Source organism: Microcaecilia unicolor, chromosome 6 (genome assembly GCF_901765095.1).
Source record: "Microcaecilia unicolor chromosome 6, aMicUni1.1, whole genome shotgun sequence".
NCBI classification, from domain to species: domain Eukaryota; kingdom Metazoa; phylum Chordata; class Amphibia; order Gymnophiona; family Siphonopidae; genus Microcaecilia; species Microcaecilia unicolor.
Window position 1 is genome coordinate 188193675 of NC_044036.1, and position 26655 is coordinate 188220329.

Genomic DNA, 26655 nt, shown 5'->3' on the forward strand with positions numbered 1-26655 from the left:
TAAAAAAGAAAACTGATATAAACATAAGGCATTTCAATGTGGAGGAGTGGCCTAGTGGTTAGAGTGGTGGACTTTCGTCCTGGGGAACTAGGTTTGATTCTCACTTCAGGCACAGGCAGCTCCTTGTGACTCTGGGCAAGTCACTTAACTCTCCATTGCCCCAGGTACAAATAAGTACCTATATATAATATGTAAGCCGCATTGAGCCTGCTATGAGTGGGAAAGCGCAGGGTACAAATGTAATAAAAATAACAATCCAAAACATCATATCCAGTAGAACAAACTAAACATCAGCCTTACTAAAGCCTCTACAAAGGGATACGTTTTCAGAACTTTATGAAAAGAACAGTAACATGTCATCAAATGTAATTCTGAAGGAAGATGATTCTATAAGTGAATTGCCAAAAGCAAAAAGGAATGGGAAAATAAAGACATTAATCTCTGATTTAATAGTAGGATAAACCAGAAGCAATTTAATTACAATTCCTAGAGGTTGCATTGGAATTGAATAATTTCAATAATTGAGTTAAGCCCTCCAGCCAATTGACTTCCAAGATTTTAAATACTAGGTATAGAACCTTAAAGTGGATATGGGCGTGCACTGGCAACCAATGCAGCTCTTCCAACAAAAGGGTCACATGGTCGTCACGAGATCTGCAAATAATCAGTCTTGCAGCTGAGTGTTTCACTACACTTTCACTTGTGGCTGAAAGGTAAGCATTGAGTCCAAAATGACTTCCAGAATTTTAGAAGTATATTCAATTGAAAGTGAATCAGTGGAACTTAGGGCCACAAAATTTGGAAATAACTGATTCTGTGTTCCAAACCAGAGTAGTTTTGTCTTCAAAGGATTAAGTTTCAAATGAAAATTGTCAGTCTATGATTGACTCTTACAAATTTATGTTACAAGTTTTGAAAGGCAAGTTTGAATATTTGGATCTATTTCATGAAGAATAAAAATATCATAAGTACTTAAGTATTGCCAAACTGTGACAGACCAAAGGTCCATCAAGCACAGCATCCTTTTTCCAACAGTGGCCAATCCAGGTCACAAATACCTGGCAACATCCCAAAAAGGTTTAATACATTTTATGCTGCTTAGCCCAGAAATAAGCATATGAACACTGTTCCCTCTAAGCTAAACAGGAGTCTTCCAACTGCATTGCTACCAGTGTGGGGAGGTGTTTCAATATTGTGTTTTCAACTACTGTGGACATGCAGGTTCCCTGGACTCCTGCAGAGCCTGTCTGTCCTTTACTATTGAAAATGTGATAGTGAAACAGCACCCCTACTGGCAGGACTGTAGGTGGAGGACTCCTGATCAGCTTAGAGGGAATAGTGTATATGAATAGAGGAATTCACTCCTATCCAATGCCACTGAATTCAAGGAACCTATAACAACATTTAAAAAAATTAGGGCATGCTCTAGGGAACCCCACAATTAGAAGACCAAAGTGTGAAAGATCACCTCACACTTTCACTGTATATGATTGCCACTGAAGGAAATTCTGAAACAGGACAACCCCCTCATTTCCTAAACAGGTCAGTAAAGCTATCATGATCTACCATGTCAAAGGCCACTCAAAGATCAAACTGTAAAAAAATAGCTTGTTTACCTTTGCTAAGTAGGTTCCTGTTGATCGTTGTCCTCAGGCATTGTTCCTCTGATCAGAAGTTAGTCCACAGTCTACTGTAGCAATTCAGCAAAAGTTCAGTCCCCCATGGTCCACTGTAGTAATCCAGCAGTCCATGTGTTACGGTTGGGGAAGGTCAGCCCTTGTGCTGTGACAAGGTTGGATGTACCTGTACAGCAGACGTGCCATGCAGGTCCTCATCGACAGTTGCTGATGGGACCGCCTGGCATAATCCAGAAGCTGGAGAAGGCAGGACCTGACTCAGACTGGCTGAAGCAGGTGCCTAGCAGACTGCCTGGAACATGACAGGGGCGGTCTAGATGTTGGCTAGAGCCCTTGGGGTTGGCTCTTAAGAGATCCCTTGGGGGCTGGTCTGATGGAGTCAAGGTCAGGGAGTAGCTGGAATAGCAAGGATGGAGACAGGAACAAGAAGGGTGGGTAGACTGGAACAAGCAGAGCTGGAAGCAGAAACTGGCCAGGCAATGAACACTTGGAGAAGCACAACTCTAGAATCCTGTTGCCACAGCACTGGTGGAGTGTAGAGCACTTCCTTAAATATCCCTTAGCTAGGAAGTGAGATCAACTGTCAGCGCCCCCTCTAGGGCTATAAAAGGGAAGTGCAGCAACCAGGATGTAAAGACTTACAAGACTCTATGCATGGAATGCTGGAGGACCCTACTAGTTTCCTGAACCAGGTGAGGGGCATGACAGCACCCCCTCCCAAACCTCCTAGGTTTGGGCTTAAGGTGATAAAGGTGATAAAAATGTCTAATGAGTACTGGGGCTCGTACGTTGACAGCAGGTTCCCATGTATTACTTTCTGGTCCATAACCCTTACAGGCCAGGAGATGGTGTAGTCTTCCCCTGATTCTCTTAGCATCCAGTATGTCCAGTACCTCAAACTCTGGTTCAGTGACGGCTACTGATGTAGGCGGTGGAGGGTCTCTAGCAATGGCTCTCAATAACACCACAGGTTTCAGCAGGGAGATATGGAAGGCATTGTGGATGTGCATGGTGGGGGGAAGACATAATCGATATGTAACTAGATCCAGCTGACGTTGCACTACAAAAGGACCGATGAACCTGGGTGTGAACCTCTGAGAGGGCACCTTGAGCCAAAGGTGCCTGGTGCTTAGCGACACTTTCTCCCTAGTGTGAAATGTGTGTGTGTGGGGGGGGGGGGGGGGCTGGTCATAACTTGCAATCAGCCTGCTTCATGTAGCTGGCTGAAATCTGTATGAGCACTCACTGAGTCTTGTGCCATATTTCCAGGATATCTCTGGCCACCCGCTGGACTGCGGGTGTGGAGGAGGAAAGGCAGACCGGTATTGGAATCGGGGGATATTGCCCATATACCAATAAAATGGAGAAGAGTTGGTCACTGTACTAACATGGTGATTATATGAGAACTCATCCCAAGGGAGTAGAGGCACCCAGTCACCTTGGCGCTCATTAACATAGGCTCGGAGGAAGCTTTTTAGCGTCTGGTTTACTCTCTATGTCTGGCTGTTAGACTGAGGGTGATAGGCTGAGTAGAAGTCCATCTGGATGCCAAAGTTCTTACATTGATTCTGCCAGAAATGAGAGGTGAACTGGACTCCATGATCACTAACAATATGTTCCTGTAGTCCATGGAGACAAAAGATCTCCTTGATAAAGAACTGGGCCAAGTTCAGGGGAACAAAGTGTGCCATCTTTGAGAAGCGGTAGTATACTATTGAGAGGGTGGAAGATGGGTTAGCGTATCTGGGCTTAAAAAAGGTTTGTCTACTTAAAAAAGGTTTGGACAAGTTCCTAGAGGAAAAGTTCATAGTCTGCTAATAAGATAGACATGGGGAAGCAACTGCTTGCCCTAGGATTGGTAGCATGGAATGTTGCCACTATTTGGGTTTCTGCCAGGTACTAGTGACCTGGCTTGACCACTGTTAGAAACAGGTTACTGGGCTAGATGGACCATTGGTCTGACCCAGTATGGCTATTCTTATGTTCGTATGAAATGTCTGACCAGGGTCACTCAGGAACTGGGAGAGGCTGGAGCAAGCCCTACGGGAGAGCATGTACTTGTTTATTTCTAGCACAATTGACACATGAGTTAACAACTTCCTGAGCCACATGAAGCCACCAATAATGGCATTCCACCAGCTGGTGTTTTCTTTGTTCCTGAATGCCCTGCCAATTTAGTATCATGCATCCACTGCAAGACGTTCCTTCTTAGACATTTAGGAACCATTGGCTTCCCAGGAGGCACAGTAATCTGGGACATGGCTACAATCTTCCTTGGATCGATGATTGGCTCAGGCTCGGAAATGGTGCAAGTGGGATCAGACCGGGAGATGGCATCAGCCCGGGCATTCTTTTCTGCTGGTTGATAGGTCAACCAAAAATCAAAACGGTGCTGGGCAGACTTCTACGGTCTATGCCATGATCGTGACTGAATAGATATGGATGGGCTGGAGTGTAAATTTTAAGGGGCTTCGACATTAGTTTCAGACCTTAGTACAAGAACAGTGCTGGGAAGACTTCTACGGTCTGTGCCCTGAGAATGGCAAGGACAAATCAAATTAGGGTATACATATAAAGTACCACATACCATGTAAAATGAGTTTATCTTGTTGGGCAGACTGGATGGACCATACAGGTCTTTATCTGCCGTCATTTACTATGTTACTATACTATGTCAGGCTGTGTCCAAGAGTGGAGAAGAAGCACCCCAGAGGGGAAAGGGAAAATAGTTGGGAAGATGGAAGGTGGGGGAGGGGGATGGTGTGGTAGTGTATAGTGGGGAGGGGGAGGTGGGGGTTGAGAACATGGGGTAGGTGAGAGGGTGAAGTGGCACTTATGGGGTAAGGCGTTTTATTATGCATGTGAGGGTGCAGGAGTACCTGTGGGGGTGGAGGGGAAGGAGGCAGATGATAGTAGTGTGGTAATGATGGTCACACAGGGGACAAGCACAGAAGGGATAGGAAATGGGAAGAGCCTATGTAATGCGAGATATTCTCACCTTCATAGAAAAGATTAGTGTATGAATTCAGTCCTTTCAGCAAAACCATGCTGATGTGGATGTATGTGCTGTTATACTAGTGGTGCTTGTTTCTCCTCCTCTTCTTTGTCCCTGTCCTTTGACTACAGTCCCTCAGGTAGTGGCATTCTGTGCTATAGTGCCAGGTCATGCAGGATACAGCCAGCTATGAATACTTTGCAGACCTTATCTGGTTTGTAGACCAGCTTACCCTCCTGATCAATCTATGTTTATGCTTACTTGTCTCTTGTATATCACCTTTCGGTGGATACAAGCAAAGCAGCTTACAAAACTTAAATCAAGTAGGAAAGGAATTACAATAAATCAGCAGCAAGCAAGGTGAGGAAACAGAAAGAGAGAAAGAAAAAAAACAATTTAAGTAAAAGGTCACTGTCAACTAACCTGGTGTCCCTGCTTAGCCTAAGAAAGCTTGAGTGAAAAGGTGAGTTTTCAAGGCAGATTTGAGGGTAAGACAGTTCAGATCTTATTAGAACAAGAAGAGAATTCCACAGTGAAGCAAAGAAAGCACTTTTCCGATTTAAAGCAAAACAATTAGGAAAAACAGTGGTATAGCTGAGTGATGTTTTTATGCTGAACAAAGAGCCCAAGTTGGAGTATAAGGCCACAGGCATGATGAGGAACCCCTGTTAAGAGCTTATGTGTGAAAGTAAGAATTTTATGAAAAACCCTAAAGGAAATGGGCAACCAGTGATAATGGTAAAAAAAGAAGAGTAACACGGTCAAAATGGCCTGAGTACAGCAGCAATCTAATCAAAGTATTCTGACAGACTGTAGTCTCTTAAGAAGGGTGGAACCAAGACCAGCATAAATAACATGACAGAATTCTAATCGAGAAGTAACCAAAGCATACAAAAGTGTCACACATGTAGTGCCATCCAGATAACTATGAACAGAAAAAATAGTTCAAAGGATATAGAAACAGGACTTGGCAACAGAGGAACCTAGGCATCAAATTTGAATTGGTAGTCAAGTTGGACACCTAAATACTGAAATGAGTCAATCTGGTCTTGAGCAGTCCAAAGGTGCATTTGATGATGGCCCTGGTTCCTGATGTGTCTTGTTATAGTGCTCCTTGGGTCTTATGAAACGGGTCATCAGCCACTTCTTCTATGGATAGCCTGGATCACTTGTGTGAGATGGGGACAGTGATGGGGTGAGTGGGAGAACTGAGATGTGTGGAGGGTACAGCCTCAGCTATCTGCACATTGTTAACAGGAGCTAGGCTGTGGTACAGAGATGTTCTGGAGGCTGTCTTACCTATGAGTGATCTGCCAGTGATGTCTCCACTCTTGAAGTGTTAATGAATCCTTGAGTGTGCCAGGATATATGAGATATGACAGGATCCAGGGAATCTTGCATTGGAAGGCCTTTCCGTAGCAGTAAGTGGGCTCTCTCCCTTGGATGGGGGGCCTGAGTGCCATATGATTGTAGTCAATGACCATGAGGACAGAAGGGAAGCAGGCAATCTCATAGAATTAGATCATTTTGTGTTGTCTCTGTTGCTGGGTTTGGGGGAATGCAATGTAATCAGCGATGTGTGTAAGAAGTACCATGAGGAGATGGCTGAGGCCTGCAAAGTCTGCCAGGACAGTCTGGAAACTGCCAGTGGTCAGAAAGCGTAGTGCAGAGGTAACCTTGAAATAGACAGGCACAGGTTGTCCCCTGTGAGTGGTGATGCAGAGATGATAAATGGCTTCCTTGACAAAATGGAAGAACCTATGCAGAAGCAAAGTTTTGAGGTCAGGGGGAGCAGACCTTTTGTAAATGCTGCGTGCTATCAGAACTGCCCATGACATGCCCCTGGACCGCCTCTGATATGCCTCCAGCTATTTTCTATTTTTTTCGTGGCATCAACATTTAGCTACAACTGTGTTTTGAGATTGCATATTAGAATGTTTTGAAAGTTTGTATGTTGATATGTAGGGATATCAATATTGCAAACACAAATAGCATTTCTAAAATGATCGCCTTAATGTTTTAAAGTAGAGGTTGTGTATTATACTATATAGTAGGGGGATTGTGGGTAGAGAATTCCAGAACTAGAGAATAGATTGTAGGATGGGAAGCTAGGAGATAAGTGGTTGGATTTTGCTTTGGTATCATGGGAATGGGTACTAAGCCAATGACCTGTGTTCTGGACTCCTGACCATTTTTGGTAATACCAAGTGCTGGAGACTTCATTTATTAGGACTGAACTGTCTGCTTCTGAAAGCTTACTTTGCTACCATCTCAGCGCTATCTCTTGGCTATATATTTGACCATCTATTCTGCTAGCCTGGACAGTAGACTTGGTGGGACAGCATTGGAAGATTTGGGTGGGATACCGGTGTCGGAAATGGTATTTCAAGCAGACGAATCGGAGAAACTTACTGACTTCACGGTAAACCTGGAGGACGTAACGGGGCAGTTCAGCAAACTGAAGAGTAGCAAATCTCCTGGACTGGATGGTATTCATCCTAGAGTACTGATAGAACTGAAAAATGAGCTTGCGGAGCTACTGTTAGTGATATGCAATTTATCCTTAAAATCGAGCATGGTACCAGAAGATTGGAGGGTGGCCGATTTTTAAAAAAGGTTCCAGGGGAGATCCAGGAAATTATAGACCGGTGAGTCTGACATCGGTGCCGGGGAAAATGGTAGAGGCTATTATCAAAAACAAAATTACAGAGCACATCCAAGGACATGGATTACTGAGACCAAGTCAGCACGGCTTTTGTGTGGGGAAATCTTGCCTGACCAATTTACTTCAATTCTTTGAAAGAGTAAACAAACATGTGGACAAAGGGGAGCCAGTTGATATTGTGTATCTGTATTTTCAAAAGGCGTTTGACAAGGTACCTCATGAAAGGCTACAGAGGAAATTGGAGGGTCAGGGGATGTGAAGCGTCTGTTCACGCTTTCCAAAAATACTAGGACTAGGGGGCATGCGATGAAACTACAGTGTAGTAAATTTAAAACAAATTGGAGAAAATTTTTCTTCACCCAACGCATAATTAAACTCTGGAATTAACGAATTCCATAAACCGCTACTAAATGGACTTGGGAAAAATCTACAATTCTGGGAATAACATGTATAGAATGTTTGTACGTTTGGGAAGCTTGCCAGGTGCCCTTGGCCTGGATTGGCCGCTGTCGTGGACAGGATGCTGTTTTTATCTTTAGCTAGACCTTTGAGAAACTTAAGGATCCTGTTTACGCAGGGCCTCTTTTACAAAGCCGTGCTACTGATTCGTGGTGCGGCAAATGAGAGGAAGCCCATTCAATTCACTGGGGTAGCGTGTGTGCCTGGTGGTAATTCTGATTTTGAAGTGCGCCAAATCCCACGGTAGAAAATATGTTCTATTTTCTAACCCGGGGCATTCCCAGTGGTAACTGGCAGTGTGCCCACATTGATGCGCGCTTCATCATTACGGCGTGGGTAGCGTGTGAGCCCTTACTGCTAGGTCAATGGGTGGCCGTAAGGGCTCAGGCCATAAATAGGCATGCTCTAGTTTTAATATTAGTGAAGGCCCATTCAAAATACCCTTTTTCCCAGCTGTGATAAAAAATGGCCCAACATGCACCTAAAAGACATGCCCACACTACCGCAGGCCACTTTTTACCACAGCTTTGTAAAAGGACCCCTAACTTCTTACTTACTGCAAGTGATTATATGCAATTTAGAAATTTGATTAAAACTCATTTATTCAGAACATTTATATTAGTGAGGGTCGGGTCAGATCTGGCATCGTAGCTGTTATATGTATTTGACAGCTCCGAGTTGTGAGTAGCAAACAATGCACAAAGGGGGATCTGTGCATCTCATTTGCATGCAATTCCCTTTGTGCATCACAGGGGCATAGCCAGACTTCAGCGGGAGGGGGGTCCAGAGCCCGAGGTGAGGGGGCACATTTTAGCCCCCCCAGTGCCGCTGACTCCCCCACCATTGCCGACCCCCCCCTCCCACCACCGCCATTGCCACCACAAACTTTGATGACCCCTGCCGCTGACCCTCTCGACTCCCCTCCTGCCGCCGACCCTCTCGACCCCCCTCCTGCCGCCAACCCTCCCCCGCCGCTGCCGTTGCCGTAGGCTACCTTTGCTGGCGGGGGACCCCAATCCCCGCCAGCCGAGGACCTCTTCTTCCCGCGAAGGCTTTGTTCTGTTTCTGATGTCCTGCATGTTGTACGAACAGGACTTCAGACTCACAGAAACAGAACAAAGCCTTACAAGATGGCTTTGTTCTGTTTCTGTGAGTCTGACATCCTGCACGTACAACATGCAGGACATCAGAAAAAGAACGAAGCCTTAGTGGGAAGAAAAGGACCTCGGCTGGCGGGGATTGGGGTCCCCTGCCAGCAAAGGTAGCCCATGGCGGCGGCGGGAGGGGGGGTCAAGAGGGTCATCGGCAGGAGGGGGGTCGAGAGGGTAATTGGCAGGGGGATCCAGGGCCAAATCTACGGGGACCCAGGCCCTCGTGGTCCCACGTAGCTACGCCACTGGTGCATCAGTCACTGTTTGTGACTCAGTAAGTTTTTCCGAGGCAGCCGTATTTAATGGCTGCCTTTGTACATCGAGACCTCAGTCCACACTAAAGTCCTTTGTCCGAACCAAAACTCTTTACTGATCCCTTCAACTGATCAGATACCAGTTGCACTTCAAAAGGTGGCCAACTATTTACAATGTCTCTACTCCTTCTCCTTCAATAGTAAGAAAACAATTCCTTTACTTCTACTGTCTACAGACCAGCCCATCTGAATGGTGAGGGTCACACTCAGATTCTAAGTGCTGTACTTCAGTATGCAGGATGTTAAGATTATTGGTGCAGTTTACTCAAATGTTAACACTTACAGACTTGCAGGCAGCTGTTTGTAGACTCAGTGACTCTGCTGAAAGTTGTTATCTTTAAGTGGTGATCCTGCTGTTTACTCTGCATCTCAAGAAAGATATAGTAGAATTGGAAAAGGTGCAGCGAAGGGTGACTAAAATGATAGCAGGGATGGGATGACTTCCCTATGAAGAAAGACTAAGGAGGCTAGGGCTTTTCAGCTTGGAGAAGAGACAGCTGAGGGGAGATATGATAGAGGTATATAAAATAATGAGTGGAGTGGAACAGGTGGATGTGAAGCGTCTGTTCACGCTTTCCAAAAATACTAGGACTAGGGGGCATGCGATGAAACTACAGTGTAGTAAATTTAAAACAAATTGGAGAAAATCTTTCTTCACCCAACGCATAATTAAACTCTGGAATTCGTTGCCGGAGAACGTGGTGAAGGCGGTTAGCTTAGCAGAGTTTAAAAAGGGGTTAGACGGTTTCCTAAAGGACAAGTCCATAAACCACTACTAAATGGACTTGGGAAAAATCCACAATTCTAGGAATAACATGTATAGAATGTTTGTACGTTTGGGAAGCTTGCCAGGTGCCCTAGGCCTGGATTGGTCGCTGTCGTGGACAGGATGCTGGGCTCGATGGACCCTTGGTCTTTTCCCAGTGTGGCATTAGTTATGTACTTATGTACTCAAGGTACTAGGCTGGGTGTTTACCCTGGAATAGTTTGTATTCTCCTTCTTTTCTGGAAGGTACCTGCACCAAAAGATTTATGGGCAGGGTGCCTGGTTGGAATAGCAAATGACTCAGAAAATCCCTGAGATATGAGGGCTGTAGAGGGACCATGATTTCTGTACACTAAACAAGTCAGCAGAATCTTGTGGGTTCTGATGCTTAAGAACGTAAGAATAGCCATACTGGGTCAGAGCAATGGTTCATCGAGCCCAGTATCCTGCTTCCAGCTGTAGTAGCAAAGCGAGCACTGCTGAAGCACTATGAGCACTATGGCAAGACCTGCAAGTTCCATATATGGCCACATATATGGTCTTATACATACATGGCCTTATTTAGCACACTCAGAGGTTTCATCTCTAGAACAATGCAGAGACATCAAGTATAACAGCAGCACAACAGCTCTTGTTTACTGTACTTGGAAGCTGCTGATAAGGTCACAATGTTCTAGGACAATCAGGCTGTTATCAGAATTGACATCATTGCCAACAGGTTGTTATCGGAATTGACATCAGTGCAGGACTGTTGGAGACACTGTGGTGGGTCAAGATGCACTTGCTTATGTTACTTCAAAGATAGAATGCATGTCAGCAATACAGCTACAGCTTCTGATTTCTCTATAGAAAGGAGCTCTTATCAGATATCCACATCACATCTGAGGGACAAGATCTGCATTGGACCAGACTGACATCGGAAGGACTACATCAGGTTGTATGGCCATGTACCTTTATAGTGCTCTGTGGGTTACAGTGACTCTTTGTACTTTAGAATCTAGTGAGGAATTTATGTGCATTTACTCTAAGCTACTTGTGTAATGGGATTATCTTTGTCTTTATTCCTGTCTTCCTTATATTATTGGCTGCTATTGTAAATAAAATAGTACCCTATTTTTATATTATTTGGGTGTGACATTAGTTCCTTCTATTATCTTGATGCAGTAGGCTTGGATCTAAGGATAAGGGGAATGCATTTGCACCTGACACCAGACTTACTAATAGTCTTATTTGAGACCCATTTCTTTAAGAGTTTATAGCAAGTGTCAGGTACCCCAATAACACCTGAAAAAGAGTGCTATCTGTACTGTGCCCACACAGTAGTGGTCAATTCAGGTCACAAGTACATGACAGAATCCCAAATACTAACAAGATTCATGCTACTGATCCAAGGAGCAAGCAGTGGCTTTTCCCATGTCTATCTCAATAGAATCCTATGGACCTTTCCTCCTGGAACTTGCCCAAACCTTTTTTAAACCCAGACATACTAACTGCTGATACCACATTCTCCAGCAACAAGTTCCAGAGCTTAACTATTCATTGAGTGAAAAAATATTTCCGTCTGTTTGTTTTAAAAGTAATACTGTGTATCTTCCTTGAGTGTCCCCTAGTCTTTGTACTTTTTGAATGAGTAAAAAATCAATTTACACCACTAAGTATTTTGTAGACTTCTATCATAATCCCCCCTCAGCCATCTGTTTTCCTAACATCTTAAGCCTGTCCTCATATGAGAAGAGTTCAATCCCCTAAGGAGCCCTTTTACTAATCTGTGTAGGTGCCTACATATACCCAATTCACACAAATTCAGAACTACCGCCCGGCTACCATGTGGCCCGGGTGGTAATTTCATTTTGTACATTCATCTAGTAGGCTTGTTGGAAATTTTCCAGCATGCAGCGCTAACCGGGCGGTAATCGGCATTGTATGCGCACTGACGATTACTGCCTGGTTAACGCGTGAGACCTTACTGCTAAGGTCTCAGGCCCAAAATGGACACGCGCCAATTTTCATTTTGCCACACGTCCATTTTCAGCCCAAAAAAGAGGCCTTTTTTGCAGGCACGCTGAAAAATGGACCTGTGCGCACCCAATACATGCATCTACAATAGCGCAGGCCATTTTCAGCGCACCTTAGTAAAAGGACCCCTCAATCATTTTGGTCGCCGTTCTTTGAAACTTTTCTAATTCTGCTATATCCTTTTTAAGCTACGGCAACCAGAATTGCACACAATACTCAAGATGTGGTCGCACCATGGAGCGATACAGAGGCATTATAATATTCTTTCTCTTATTTTCTATTTCTTTCCTAATAATTCCTAGCACCCTGTTTGCTTTTTTTGGCCACTGGGCAGAAGATTTCAGCATAGTATCTACAATGACACCTAGATCTTTTTCTTGACTGCTAATTCCTAAGGTGCACCCTAGAACCAGGTAACTATGATTTGGATTATTCTTCCCAATGTGCATCATTTTGCATTTGTCCACATTAAATTTCATCTGTCATTTGGATGCCCAGACTTCCAGCTTCCTAAAGAAGTTTGCCCTCGGTCAATTTGTCCAATGCATTAATAGTGCTAGCCTGTGAGGACATAGCAAGGCTAAAAATAACTCCTTTCTGCGTAGTTGCTGCAAGCTTGGAAAGAAAGATCTCCCTCAAAGCTAAGAGTCAGAGGCAGGAGATGAATCCTAAGTCACTTCTGCTGGGCATGGAAATGCATTATATAAATAGAGGGTGGGCTTCTGCTACCAGTAGACACATCCCCTTGATTATCATAAACACTCCTTAATTTCTACTTCTTTCCAGGATCCTCTGAACTGCTCTATACAGTTCTTCTTCCTTCTGGAAAAATCTTGTGCCTTTCTGGCAGGTGGCAGGAAGTACAGAGTTCATGAAAAGACCACAGCTTAGATGGGAATAAAAGCTGCCTAATTGCTACCGATGTCAGACAGACCAAATTCTGCTTACACAGTCCCAACAGTGAGAACACTGATACTGAGACTGGAAACAGCACTGAGGATTCAGACAATCTCATCACTGCTGAATTCCTCATGATTGAAAAAAAAATGAGAGGGTCAATATTCAAAATGATTTAAGTGGCCAGGAGAGTGGCCCCTGCCTCCCGTCCTCCTCTCCACCTTCATCCTCCTTGCCCTCTTTCTTGTTCCTGATGATGGGGCCCTGCAACTCCTTGGCTTTTGGGGGCCTCTTCCTCCTCTTCTTCCTCCAGATCCATCTGGACTGTGGGAGGAAGCAACTCTGATTAGTCTCAGGGATAGGGTATATGGCATATTTTGCCAGAATGTGGGGTGGATGCAACCCTGGTTCTGAGGACTTAGTCTTCTTCCTTCCTTTGTCTCATCCCTGTCCTTTCCATCATCCATTGGGGTCTACCTGGTACCTGGAGTTCAGCCTTGGATGTCAGTCAAAGGTGTCTATACCAGCATAGCTTGTTGAGGTCCACCAAAATTGTCTCTGGGAGTGTGATACACTTGGTTTCTTTAAGGTCAGGAAGCATCAGCAGACACATCAGTGTTGTCTGCCCTTGGAGCCCTCAGATTGTTGACCAAAGTCAGAGAGGGGGAGAGAGGGGATTATCCTTATACCTCTGACCATTGCTTTTTGTTTTCTAATGGAGAAGGCATTCTCCACATGGGCCTCATGCAAGCAGGATCACTTCTTCACTTACCACCAGTGAGAATGTGTGTTTGAAGGGGCCATACCTCTCCATTGTTGCAGGCAACATCTGAGGCACACCAGCAAGAAGGGGTTGGTCCTTTGGATAGCCCTATACCTTCTCTTATAGGCCTCAAGATCTCAGGCAACATCAAACATTCTATAAAATATGAGGGGGTGCCACACACTTTAATGCAGTATTGCTACTGATTGTGTTAAAAACATATCCACTAGCATATTTTCAGGTTCTCCCTGTAGAGGGACCGGAGGTGCTGCTGAGGTATTCACCAGTTGCATGCGGTAGTTAGACACCAGGGCTGTGTGCATTACAGGATTATGCTTCCTGGTTCATGTTGCCTGGTGTCACAACTCAGTGGATTTTTGGGTATGTGGGGATGGTTTGGGTGTGACAGGGTGACCTTTCCATTGTGGGTGGTCCTGCCAGGGCAAGCTGGTGAAAGTAGATGTGTTGAACATGTGTGTTTAGTATTGAGGGGTCTAGAGTTGTCTTAATGCACATGGGATCTGCTCTAGGCAGCATGTATGCAGTGTGATAGTGTACTGGCCACCCTGCCACTGTACTACAACCTCAGTTGTCTGCAGCTGGGTACATGTGCAGTCAACAGTATGGTAGCCGTTTGGCTTGCCATGGTCTCAGGTAAATGCAAATTACTGAAAACACATCTTTTTGATAAAATCTACGGAAAGAACCAAAACATATAAAATCCACACTCACTGCTCCGTTATACATCAAGACATCCACTTATGAATTCTCAATCCTGAAACCTCACCACACTCATACCTTTAATCACAGAAAATGTATACCATAGGTTATTCGTTTTTATATGCTATATATTGTCCTCAGACCCTCTAGTTTCTCGTTGTTTTCCTTCCAATGTTTCAATGTTCTTTTCCATTGATATATTCCTTAACGATACTTTGATTTGTCTCGTATAACTCTTCACAATGTAATCCATAACCGAATTGTAACAAAATGTAATTTCCATCATTCATAATGTATTGTAAGCCACTTTGAGCCCGCAAAAAGGTGGGAAAATGTGGGATACAAATGCAATAAATAAATAAATATGGGTCCTTAACTTTACCATGGTCTTCTGGATCTCCTCCCATACCCTTCTTGCTGATGCCTGCAGTAATCAGCGCCTGCCCTCCTGAAGAGGCGGTATTCATTTGTAGTACGAGGAGTGCTCTCTCCTGGCCACCATCTTCCACATGCAAGAGGTCAACAGTATGTGCTCTATATATTGTGGCTGCCCTGCTCATTGCTGGGAAGGGGCTATGTGCTGCACGTCTCTAGACATTTACCACTGCAACCGGAACCTGTATGGATAGTGCTGTAGTATAGCGCTGCACTTTTAGTTCTGCTGTACATAAAGAGCTGCATGTTTAGTACCACTTGTATGTATAACACTACATGTTTAGTGCTGCTGGATGTTTTTCTATTCAGAGGCTAAACGGGCAGCTTCTATTGCCAGGGGACCTTATGGACACTAATTATTACATATGTAGGGGCAGGGCATACATGTGTTTGCCCGTGTGGAACTGGTTTCTGCATCATGAGCACCCTTTCAGAACATTATGGATCTCTATGTTTGCTATGGCTGCATTTTGTAAGAACTTTATATCTCTTATATGATTTTCATGCTTATAAGACATGTTGTCGAGGTGGAGATATGCGAATTTTACTATATGCTTACATGTACAGCCCTGGTATTCTAAAATATGTCACAGGTTCAGGATGTTTTCTCCACATCCTAGATTTATCTAAAATGGTGCTGCACCTCGATTACTTCCATGGCTTGCAAGGTTCAATACAAACCATGCATAGTAATGCAACATAACTCATTACCAATTCCAATACAATGCTTATAACCCGCATATATGTAGTAACATAGTAGATGACGTCTGTGTTGTCCATCCAGTCTACCCAACAAGATAATAGGGTATGTGATACGTCACAGTTATACCTGATCTTGATTTGTCCTTCCAAGGTTCAAAGAAGAGCGACCAAAATAATAAAGAGGATGGAATGCCTCTCATATGATGAAAGGCTAAAGAGGTTAGTGCTCTTCATCTGGGAAGAGAGATGGCTGAGGGAGGACATGATTGAGGGCTACAAAATCCTGAGTGGAGTACAACGAGTAGAATTGAATTGATTTTTTACTCTTTCAAAAAGTACAAAGACCAGGGGACACTCAATGAAGCTACATGGAAACATGTTTAAAATATATAGGAGGAAATATATTTTCACTCAACGAATAGTTAAACTCTGGAACTCTTTTCCGGAGGATGTGGTAACAGCAGTTAGCGAATCTGGGTTTAAAAAAGTCTGCTATTGAGGCAGAAATGGGGAAGCCACTGCTTGCTCTGGAATTGGTAGCATGTAAAGTTGCTATTATTTGGGTTTTTGCCAGGTACTTGTGATCTGGATTTGCCATTGTTGGAAACAGTATACTGGGCTAGATGGACCATTGGTCTGACCCAGTATGGCTATTCTTATGTCCTTATGTTTTTATTTTCAGAGCATAGACCGTAGAAGTCTGCCCAGCACTGGCCTGAAGCTGCATCTGTCAAGCCACAATCAGAGCACAGACTGTAGAAGTCTTCCAAGCACTGACTTTGTTTCCCAATTACCAGTGTTGCTACCTAATCTCCGCTAAGCTTCTCTGAATCCATTCCTTCTAGACAGGATTCCTTTGTGTTTATCCCAAGCATTTTTGAATTCCATTACCATTTGCATCTCCACCACCTCCCATGGGAGGGCATTCCAGGTATCTACCACCCTCTCAGTGGAAAAAATACTTCCTGATATTATTACTGAGTCAGCCCCCTTTCAACCTCAATTCATGTCCTCTAGTTTTACTGCCTTCCCATCTGTGGAAAATATTTGTTTGCGGATTAATACCTTTCATATTTAACATATATAGAGGGGCACAATCGAACGCGAATGCCCATCTCCATGGGCGTTTATCTCCGAGGACAGGTCCGCGAAGGGGTGGGCCAAACCGTATTTTCGAAAAAGATGAGCGTCCATCTTTTGTTTCGATAATACGGTTTGTGCCGGGCAAATGCATTGCATTTGGGCGGATTTGAGCTGGGCGGTATCGGTTTTCAGCGATAATGGAAACTGAAGGCGCACAGCTCAAAAACGAACAAATCCAAGGCATTTGGTCATGGGAGGGGCCAGGATTCATAGTGCACTGGTCCCACTCACATGCCAGGACACCAACCGGGCACCCTAGGGGGCACTTGTAACAATTAAAAAAAAATTAAAATACCTCCCAAGTCCATAGTTCCCTTACCTTGGGTGCTGAGCCCCCCAAACCCCCCCCCCCAAAACCCACTCCCCAGAACTCTACACCATTACCATAGCACTTATGGCTGAAGGGGGGCACCTAGATGTGGGTACAGTGGGTTTTGGGGGGCGGTTTGGAGAGCTCCCATTTACCAGCACAAGTGTAACAGATGGGGGGGATGGGCCTGGGTCCACCTGCCTGAAGTCCACTGCACCCACTAACAACTGCTCCAGGGACCTGCATACTGCTGTGATGGAGCTGGGTATGACATTTGAGGCTGGCATACAGGCTGGGAAAAAAAAGTTTTTAAAGTTCTTTTTTTTTGGTGGGAGGGGGTTAGTGACCACTGGGGGATTCAGGGGAGGTCATCCCTGATTCCCTCTGGTGGTCATCTGGGCAGTTGGGGCACTTTTTGGGGACTTGTTCGTGAAAAAAAGGGTGTTCAGAAAAAGTGACCCAAATTCTCGCTTCTGGCGCCCTTCTTTTCTCCGTTTATCGGCTGAGCGCGCCCATCTCTCCTCGGCCGATAAACACACCACAGTCCCGCCTTCACCACGCCTCCGACACACCCCCATCAATTTTGTCCATTCCCGCGACAGACTGCAGTTGGAGGCGCCCTAAATCGGCTTTCGATTATACTGATTTGGGCACCCATGAGAGAAAGGCGCCCATCTCCCGATTTGGGTTGAAATATGGGCGTCTTTCTCTTTCAAAAATAAGCTGGCTAGTAACATACTAGATGACGGCAGAGAAAGACCTGCACGGTCCATCCAGTCTGTCCAACAAGATAAACTCATATGTGCTACTTTTTGTGTATGCCTGACCTTGATTTGTATCTGCCATTTTCAGGGCACAGACCGTAGAAGTCTGCCCAGCACTAGCCACGCTTCCCAACCACTAGCCCTGCCCCCACCACCGGCTCTGCCACCCAATCTCCACTGAATCATATCATATCACCCCTTTCCTCCAGAGTATACATGTTCAGCTCAGCATGTCTCTCCTCGTACGTCTTGCTATGCAGATCTCATGCCATTGCTTTTCTATGAACTGCTTCAAGTCTTTTTACATCCTTGGCAATTTACAGCCTCCAAAACTGAGCACAATACTCCAAGTGGGGCCTCACCAATGATTTGTACAGGGGCATCAACACCTCCTTTCTGCTGCTGGGTATATTCCTCTGTATGCAGCTTAGCATTCTTCCTCCCATGGCCACCGCCTTGTCACATTGTTTCGTCACCTTGAGATCATCAGACCCATCACCCCAAGGTCCCTCTCCTGAGTCGAGCTTACCAATCTCTCCCCTCCTATCTGGTATATCTCTTTTGGATTTCTGCACCCCAAGTGCATCACTCTGCACTTCTTGGCATTACATTTTAACTTCCAATTTCCACCCACAGTACTCTATAATCAAATTTACATACAAAGTAAAATATATTCAGTTACATTATGTGGATATGTACAAACTTCACATATATCTCAACGAGACCTCAGTATTCCTTGTCTACTAGTTCACCAACCGATCACAATCGCACAATACACTCATGTGTATCTAATCATTCTCATCATTCCTTTCAATCAGTATGTTTTTAACTATTACATAAAGAACTCAAAATTTCTTCACATATAGTATTTAGTATACATTTAGGATAAACCTCAGTTTCACACCATACATTATAGAAATGCATAGCAGTCCATGTCCTCTATGAATCACTGACAATCACGTTTTCAACACAGTGATAAAGATGATAAAAATCACGACGACAATGATGCGTGAGGTAAAACTCTCCTTTCTCCGCTGCTTTAGCTACTTCCTGGCAAAATTGTAGCATTGAGCTAGAGACAGGCTGCGGAGGAAACCACCAATATGTCAGCTCTTAATATGTTCCTAACACATCCTGGTCCTCAATGCGAGACCGCATTTCACCAAATTCTTCCTCAGAAGAACCAACACATGCAATCTGTAAACACATATATACCAAATCCCAGTTTTAACAGATCCACCCAACAAATAAACAACTATTCCTATTACTTTACATGCAATATAATACTCAATCAATAGTTGGCAACTTACCCATGGGACTGCCCTCCAAGCCTGAGTAACCGAAAGTGACGTCCGAACGTACTCCACCACAGAACCTCGCCCAAATTAAATACCCACTCAACGCCCTGCCCCTGGACATGCGTCATCTGACACTACACCCATTCTACTTCAAGGTTTAAGCCCCAAGGAGCTATATTCCACTGGAATATATAACATTGCTCCCAAACTGCAAAGGTGTCAAGTACAAAACATACATACAAAACATACTATGCATCCAGTTTCTCCTTTCTGGGTAGTCAACTTTGGAATGCTTTCCCAAGACCCATCCGAGCTATTAATAACTATTTACCTTTCAGGAAAATGTTAAAGTCCCATTTTTTCAAGCAAGTTTACCCTAATGGACCAGCTTAATTCCACCAGATCACCTATGATACTCCTGCTAAGACTCGATGCTTACTCTGACCCCAATGTTATACTCTATCCCTCATCTTCTTCCCTCCATCCTTTACCATTTCCCTCCCATTCTCCTTCCCTTTCTCCTATCATATCCTTGTCTACCTTCCCTATTCTAGTTCATTACGTTCTTTTCACATGTCCTTTGTAATGCCTTTCATAAAATAAGTAGTTATGATCATCACAATTTATAATACTGTTCCTACATTTCCTTGTTTTTATTGTATTCTTTATCATGTAAGATGCTTTCTTTTACTATGTAAGCCGCACTGGACCTGCTGTATGTGGGAAAGAGCGGGGTACAAATGTAATAAATAAATAAATAAATACATATATTAAATAATAGGCTACTCACATCTTCCCCCTGGGTAGGTGGATAAATTTGTATTAGAACCAAACATCTAAGATCTTCCACTCGATGTTTACTGTATACTCAACCCAGTGGGAAACTAAAGGGGCTTCCATCTTTAAATTTCTCAGATTGCTGATATGTTCAGCCATCCTATTTTTTAGTTTCCTTTTAGTGTGCCCTATATAGTACTTACTACATGGACACATAATGCAGTATATGATCCGCTCGCTGTTACAATTGGTAATAGATTGTAGACAGAAATACCTATTAGTTCCTGGGATCATAACCGCATTTGTGGTGATGGCATATCTACAATACACACACCCACCACAAGGGGAGTGATGCCCATCATACCTATATAAAATAGGTCTTTTTAACAGTTCGCCTAAATTTGATTTCCTACGATATGCCATCTTGGGGTGTTCCTTAAACACAGAATGTACCCCTAACACATGCCAGTATTTAAGAATGACATGTCCAATTTTCGGGGGCATGTGGGAAAACAGAAGAACACAAGCTAGAGGTTTGACCATTGACGTCTGTTTTGGAGATAATAGCCATGATCTATGAGCGTACTGTGCTCTCTTGTACACCCTCTTCAAAATATGCATAGGATACCCACACTGCCTGAACCTTTCGGTCATGTCTTGAGCTTGAGTTTTAAAATCTTCAAGAGATGAACACAAACGTCTCAGTCTCAAAAATTGTCCGACAGGGACACCCTTCCTTAATGCAACATGATGATGGCTCGAGTAATGTAAAAGGGTATTCCTGTCGGTAAGCTTCCGAAAAATTGACGTAGACATAACACTGGTCACCGGTGAACTAGTAGACAAGGAATACTGAGGTCTCTTTGAGATATATGTGAAGTTTGTACATATCCACATAATGTAACTGAATACATTTTACTTTGTATGTAAATTTGATTATAGAGTTGAAGTGTGAGTACTGTGGGTGGAAATTGGAAATATTTGTACTCTAGAAGATACTATTTACCCCGGTAATTAAATAATTAATTTCATTTTAACTGCCAGACCCTTGACCATTCTTCCAACATTTAGAGATCCCTTCTCATGGTTTCTACTCCATCTTTTCCCATTCTCCCTACCACAGTCCATCTCCCTCCCTTCCCCTCACCTTGTGGTTTTCTTAAAACGTTTATTTTCCTTCTCAGAGGGTCACCAGCATGGCAGTTTCCTCACAAGCTGCCTTTGACTATCCCAAAGCTTTCCCTCTCTGCTGCGATCCACCCAGATAGACACAGGAAATTGCGTCAGAGGGGGCAGACCTGGCAGATTGCAATAGAGAGGGAAAAGGATCAAGGCAGCCACAGGCAGCTTGTGAGAAAGGCTGGTGTGCCAGGGCCCCTCTGAGAAGGGATATAAATTTTTAAAGATAATTGGGGAACAGGAGACAGACTGTGGTGGGGAGAAGGGGTAGAGATGCCTGGAACATGGGGCCCCCTGGAGCTGTGGGGCCCAGGGCAGCTGCCCTGTTTGCCCCTCCCCTTAACGCTGGCCCTGCCTCTGAGAAAGGAGAAACGTTCAAACATTTGAAAGGAATTAATCCGCAAACAAACCTTTTCCGGAGACGGGAAGGCGGTAGAACTAGAGGTCATGAATTGTTGAAGGGGGGCAGACTGGGGACTAATGTCAGGAAGTATTTTTTCACGGAGAGGGTGGTGGATATGTGGAATGCCCTCCCGCAGGAGGTGGTGAAGATGAAAATGGTAATGTAGTTAATTATATGTTTAGTAGTAAAAAAGGCCCGTTTCTGTATGAAAGGAAACAGGCGCTAGCAAGGTTTTCCTCCCCCTCCCTCACTCTCTCCCTCCCTCGCTCTCTCCCTGTGTCCCCTCCAAGTCCCACGGCCCCTTTTCTTCCCCTCCTATTTCCATGGCTTCCTCCCTCCCTCTGTCACTGTCCTTCACGCTGTCCTCCCTCTGAGTTCCAGTCCTCCCTCCGAGTTCCAGTGCCCCCTCCCGCCCCTATCCTCCAACGTGCACATCGCCCCCTCTCCAAAATCGCCAACCCCCCTCTCCCCCTGCCTTACTGGGGTCCTGGCGGCAGCATTGAGGAGCGAGCAGGCTCAGCGAGTCTGCTGCCTTCTCTTCTCTTCGCTCTGAGCTGTGACTCTGGTCCCGCCCTCATTTCCTGTTTCCGCAAGGGCGGGACCAGAGTCAGAGCTCAGAGTGAAGAGAAGGGAAGGCAGCAGACTCGCTGAGCCTGCTCGCTGTTCAATGCTTCCAGGCCAGTGACGTCAGTGTTATCTACTGCACGAAGCAGACCACCTCCGGCGGAAGCCACGGTTCCAGGCAGCTTCAGAACGTTGGAGTTGAGAATTATTATATAGGATGGAACCTAAGAAAATGAGGGACTTTTTAATTTCCAAAGAAAGTAGTGAAAGATCAATCCAGAATGCCCAATAGAGAGAGACTGTCTTGAGAAAGTCTGGCTGCGGGTTTCTACATGTTTCTGTTCTATTTTTTGTTAATTTTGCTAAATACTAAATTTTTCCTTGTATCTTGCCCCTATGTTGTGGTCTAAATATTATGTAAAATTGCTTATGTAAGATTTGTGATATTATTTTTTCTAAAATAGCCTACATTTATGATTAACAGATGAATGTAAAGTTTAAATGCAAAGAAAAAAAAAAAAAGAAAACGGTAATGGAATTCAAACATGTGTGGGATAAACACAAAGGAATCCTGTTTAGAAGGAATGGTTCCGTGGAATCTTAGCAGAGATTGGGTGGCGACACCGGTAATTGGAAACAAAACGGGAGCTGGGCAGACTTCTACGGTCTACGCCCTGATCATGACTGAATAGATAAGGGATGAGCTGGAGTGTAATTTAAGGGGCTTCAATGTTAGCTTCAGATCTTAGTACAAGAACAGTACTGGGCAGACTTCTACGGTCTGTGCCCTGAGAAAGGCAAGGACAAATCAAACTCGGGTATACATATAAAGTATCACATTTCATGTAAAATGAGTTTATCTTGTTGGGCAGACTGGATGGACCGTACAGGTCTTTATCTGCCGTCATTTACTATGTATGTTATGTCCTTATTTCCTGATTGCTGTCCATACACTACAATGGTGTAAACCTCATCTGGCACTGCAGGATGAGGTTTACACCTGTTCCAGCCTATATGCAAAGCAGAAATGAAGAATCTTACCAGGAAATGGTATGCTGTGGTGTCAGACAGGTACAAATCAAGGTAGGGTATACACAAAAAGTAGCACATATGAGTTTATCTTGTTGGGCAGACTGGATAGACCGTGCAGGTCTTTTTCTGCCGTCATCTATTATGTTATGTTTTTTATGTTATGAATTTATAAGTTAAGATAAGGCCACATTCCTGGAGCATTGACTCCTATTCTGTAAAAACAAATCCACCAGTGACCAGAAGTCAATCCTGGACTTTGAAACCTGCCTTCCCCAAACTTGTATATTCAGAAGTCAGGCGAAATCCCAAAATACCCAAGTGCTATCTAGGAACAGCGTGTCTCTGGGTGAGAATGCATAATGTGAAAGAAGAGAGAGAGCCCATTGCCCCCCCCCCTCTCCTGCCATGGGGTGGAGTTAGAAGGGCAGAGAGAGAGGTCCCGCCCCTCCTAGGGGATTACTGCCTGCACTCCTTGCCACTGCATTCAATCAATACTCCATCTGTCTTTAGCAAGAGCAGACCTTTCGCTACACTGCAGCTGTTTTGCAAGAGCACAGATCACAGAGGGATTTTACAGCAACAGCCCAGAAAACTGCGTAAGTAAATAGCTCACCTTTAGAAGTCACAGCTTCTGCTGCCTACACATGGTCTCTCCTGTTTTCCAAACATCGGAAAAGTGGAAAGCTTTCAGAGCACACCTAGTTTCAGGGAGTTATATGCTCCCATAAACGGTGACCCTTCGTGCGATTTTACAGCCTAAAAACAGCACAAGGATAGTGGAACCTTAAACTTTACCTTCCACTGTTTATTGCACCATCGGAGGTGGATTATAAAACTTTGAGGACTCTTTCACGTTCCAGATACTGTTTAAAAGTTTCAACATATTCTGTCAATATTTTCCCATGTGCCATCTCATTTGTCAGACCCTGACCAGGAGTTGCGTGTAATTGTAGACATGCAATGAGCTATTGGAGAGAATTATAATATTAATCTTTAATGTTTCTAACTCTGTTCACATAGGATCTTTTTAAGACAGCTGCTTCATCTCCTTCCATATACGTTTGACCGTTCAGTCTTCCTTTAAGCTGGTGGCTCCGGCCCTTCTGCCAGGTTCTTGGGGCACAGAGATTTGGTGTCTGTTGAACCAGCCTCATCCTAGGCTGAGTTAAAGTTTTGTAAAGTTTTGAGCCTCTCCTGGAGGTAGGGGGCTGGAATCTGGCATTTTGTCCAGTTGGTAGTCAGTTGGCTGTTTCTCACGATGACACACTGGATAATTTAGTGCAAAATCCTGCATGTTTCACTAGAAAGTGTGAGACTGGAATTGTACTGAAACCAGTCTTGCCTTTTTGCTGCTTCTGATAAAATTATAATCCCAGCCTATGCTCTTCCCTTCACTGCCTCTTGTGATGTGACAATCCCAGCTCCTCTCTTCGCTGCTTCGTATAATGTGACAATTATCCCAGTCCTGTTTTTTTCCCCCCATATTGTAGCTGGGAACCTGAAAACGAATGCAATTATCATCCATGTAGGTTAATTGCTATTTCTTTCACACTGCATGAAAAATGAGTTAGGATCTTTAGGTGCAGTTTTTGAAATGCATGCAGTGCTTTGTACCCATAACCCTACAAGCAAATTTTCATTGGGAGACGCCTTGTGGAATTTCCCTTTAAAAAAATCTGGGAACCAACCTGTGTAATAGGCACTTCAGTATATATATACTTTGTGTATACTTTAGAAGAGGTGTAAAACTCATGCCATAAATTATGTGGGAGGATTGCAAAATACAATACTCATAGGTTATGCAGGCAGTGAGAGTATTTTCAGCCAAGATTTCAATTGGGTAAAATATTATATAAATTGCCTTCTCTTGGTTTATTTTCATAACAGGGCGTGAATTGTCCAAAAAGTCACCTATTTTCTGCTTATTTCATAAAGTCAACATAGGCACCTCTGTGTCTACAAAGCAGGCTTGCACAATGACCCCTAGTAGTACACAATTCCTCTCGCACAAATTTGCATGTACTCAATGAGGTCAATTTTATTTATTTATTTACTTATTTCAGAGAACTTGATATATTGCTCAACACACATAGTGCTGCTAGAAGGTTTACAAAAACATAAAATATTGTATTATGGAGCTGGAAGGGATATTACTTCAATGACAGAAACAAATAGTGAAAAGCAAGGAAAGAGAAGAGAAAACAGAATACAAGGTGTTCTTTCTACATATGGGGGAGGGGAATTCTATAAATCGTACTCAAAAATGGGTGCTGGAAAAGATCTGTACTGACAGCTATTCTGTAAAGGGTGTGCACCCTTAATAGAGAAGCAGTTACCCTCGGATTCTATATATTGGGCCTAATATTCTGTGCCGAAATACAGGCGTATTCTATAACAACACCTGCAACTTAATTGGCTTCACAAGTTAATCAGCACTAATAACAGGTCTTAATGAGCAATAATGAGCACTAATTGGCAAAAATAGAATTTACATGTGCAACTCCATAAACATATTCTGTAATGCACTGCGCCTAAACTCTAATGCACAGAGCCAAAAATGGGCATGGTTATGGGCGGGGAAATGGGTGTTTCTTGGTGTTCCAAAATTTATGCGCATTGTTATAGAATGTGCCCCTGTGCGCTGAAATCTATGCACTGGCATTTACGCCATGTTTCCCTTGGGGTAAATGGATGCATATAGTTTCAAGCGCTGTGATATCAACTAAGCATATTCTATATACTGCTACTCCATATAGGTGCCATTTACAGAATATGCTTAGGCAGAAATTTATTCTGTGTGGAGTTTTCAGGCGCCATATATAGAATCTGGCCCTTAGCGCCAGTTCGCACGCCCAACTCTGAGCACCAGACTTAAACCTGCTGAAATCTGGTGTAAATCCAAGTGCCTGAGCTGGGTGCAGAAAACCAATACAGTGCACTCCATTTAAGTGCATGTCGGATAAGCACATGCTCTGTTTAACTGCATGCCGTACTTGGGTCCCATTTTTGGCGCCATCAATTTCTATGGGGACAAACTTCGATTTAGCGTACCACTGATAAGTGCAAGATTCGCTTATATGCATGGTTTAAGACCGCTCCCCTGCAGGAAAGACTCCGCATAAGCGCACGCACGGAATATGGAAGCCGATTGGCACGTGACAAAGGGGCGATAAATCTGAAATCTCATTGGTTAACTGCCACAGGCAGAATAAGTGAAAGAAAGCTGTTAAGAGTGTACACTGGAGTCGTCGTCGTCATTGCGCAACTATAAGACTTTAACACTGGCTGAACAAATAGAAGTTCTTAAAAAATTTGAAAACAAACAAAGTCAAGCATCTATTGCTAAAGAATATGGTGTCAATCCCAGCCAAATTTCACGTATCTTGAAGCAGAAAGATCAGCTTCTGGAAGACTGACAAAACAATACAAATCCACACCAGAAACGAAAACGGGCAGGAAAAGCTGAGGAGGTAGAAGATGCTCTTCTTCAGTGGTTTTCTCAAGTCAGGAGCAGACAGTTTCCTGTCAGTGGTCCACTGCTTATGGAGAAAGCTAATCAGCCAGCTGAAAGTCTTGGACTAACTGAATTCAAAGCCACTGTTGGATGGTTGGAAAGATGGAAGGAGAGGAACAACATAAAATTCAAGAAACAGCATAGTGAAAAA

The 26655-nt window shown here is 43.9% G+C and overlaps 1 protein-coding gene across 1 annotated transcript in view; it reads left to right on the forward strand.

The window, feature by feature from the left end:
- The first annotated feature begins 23500 nt into the window (after nt 1-23500).
- SLC38A3 (solute carrier family 38 member 3) overlaps nt 23501-26655 on the forward strand; it is a 255214-nt gene continuing 252059 nt past the window's right edge. Inside the window, exon 1 of the mRNA XM_030207217.1 lies at nt 23501-23586. The gene's annotated coding sequence lies outside the window, so the exon portion shown is untranslated. The remainder of the gene's footprint in view (nt 23587-26655) is intronic.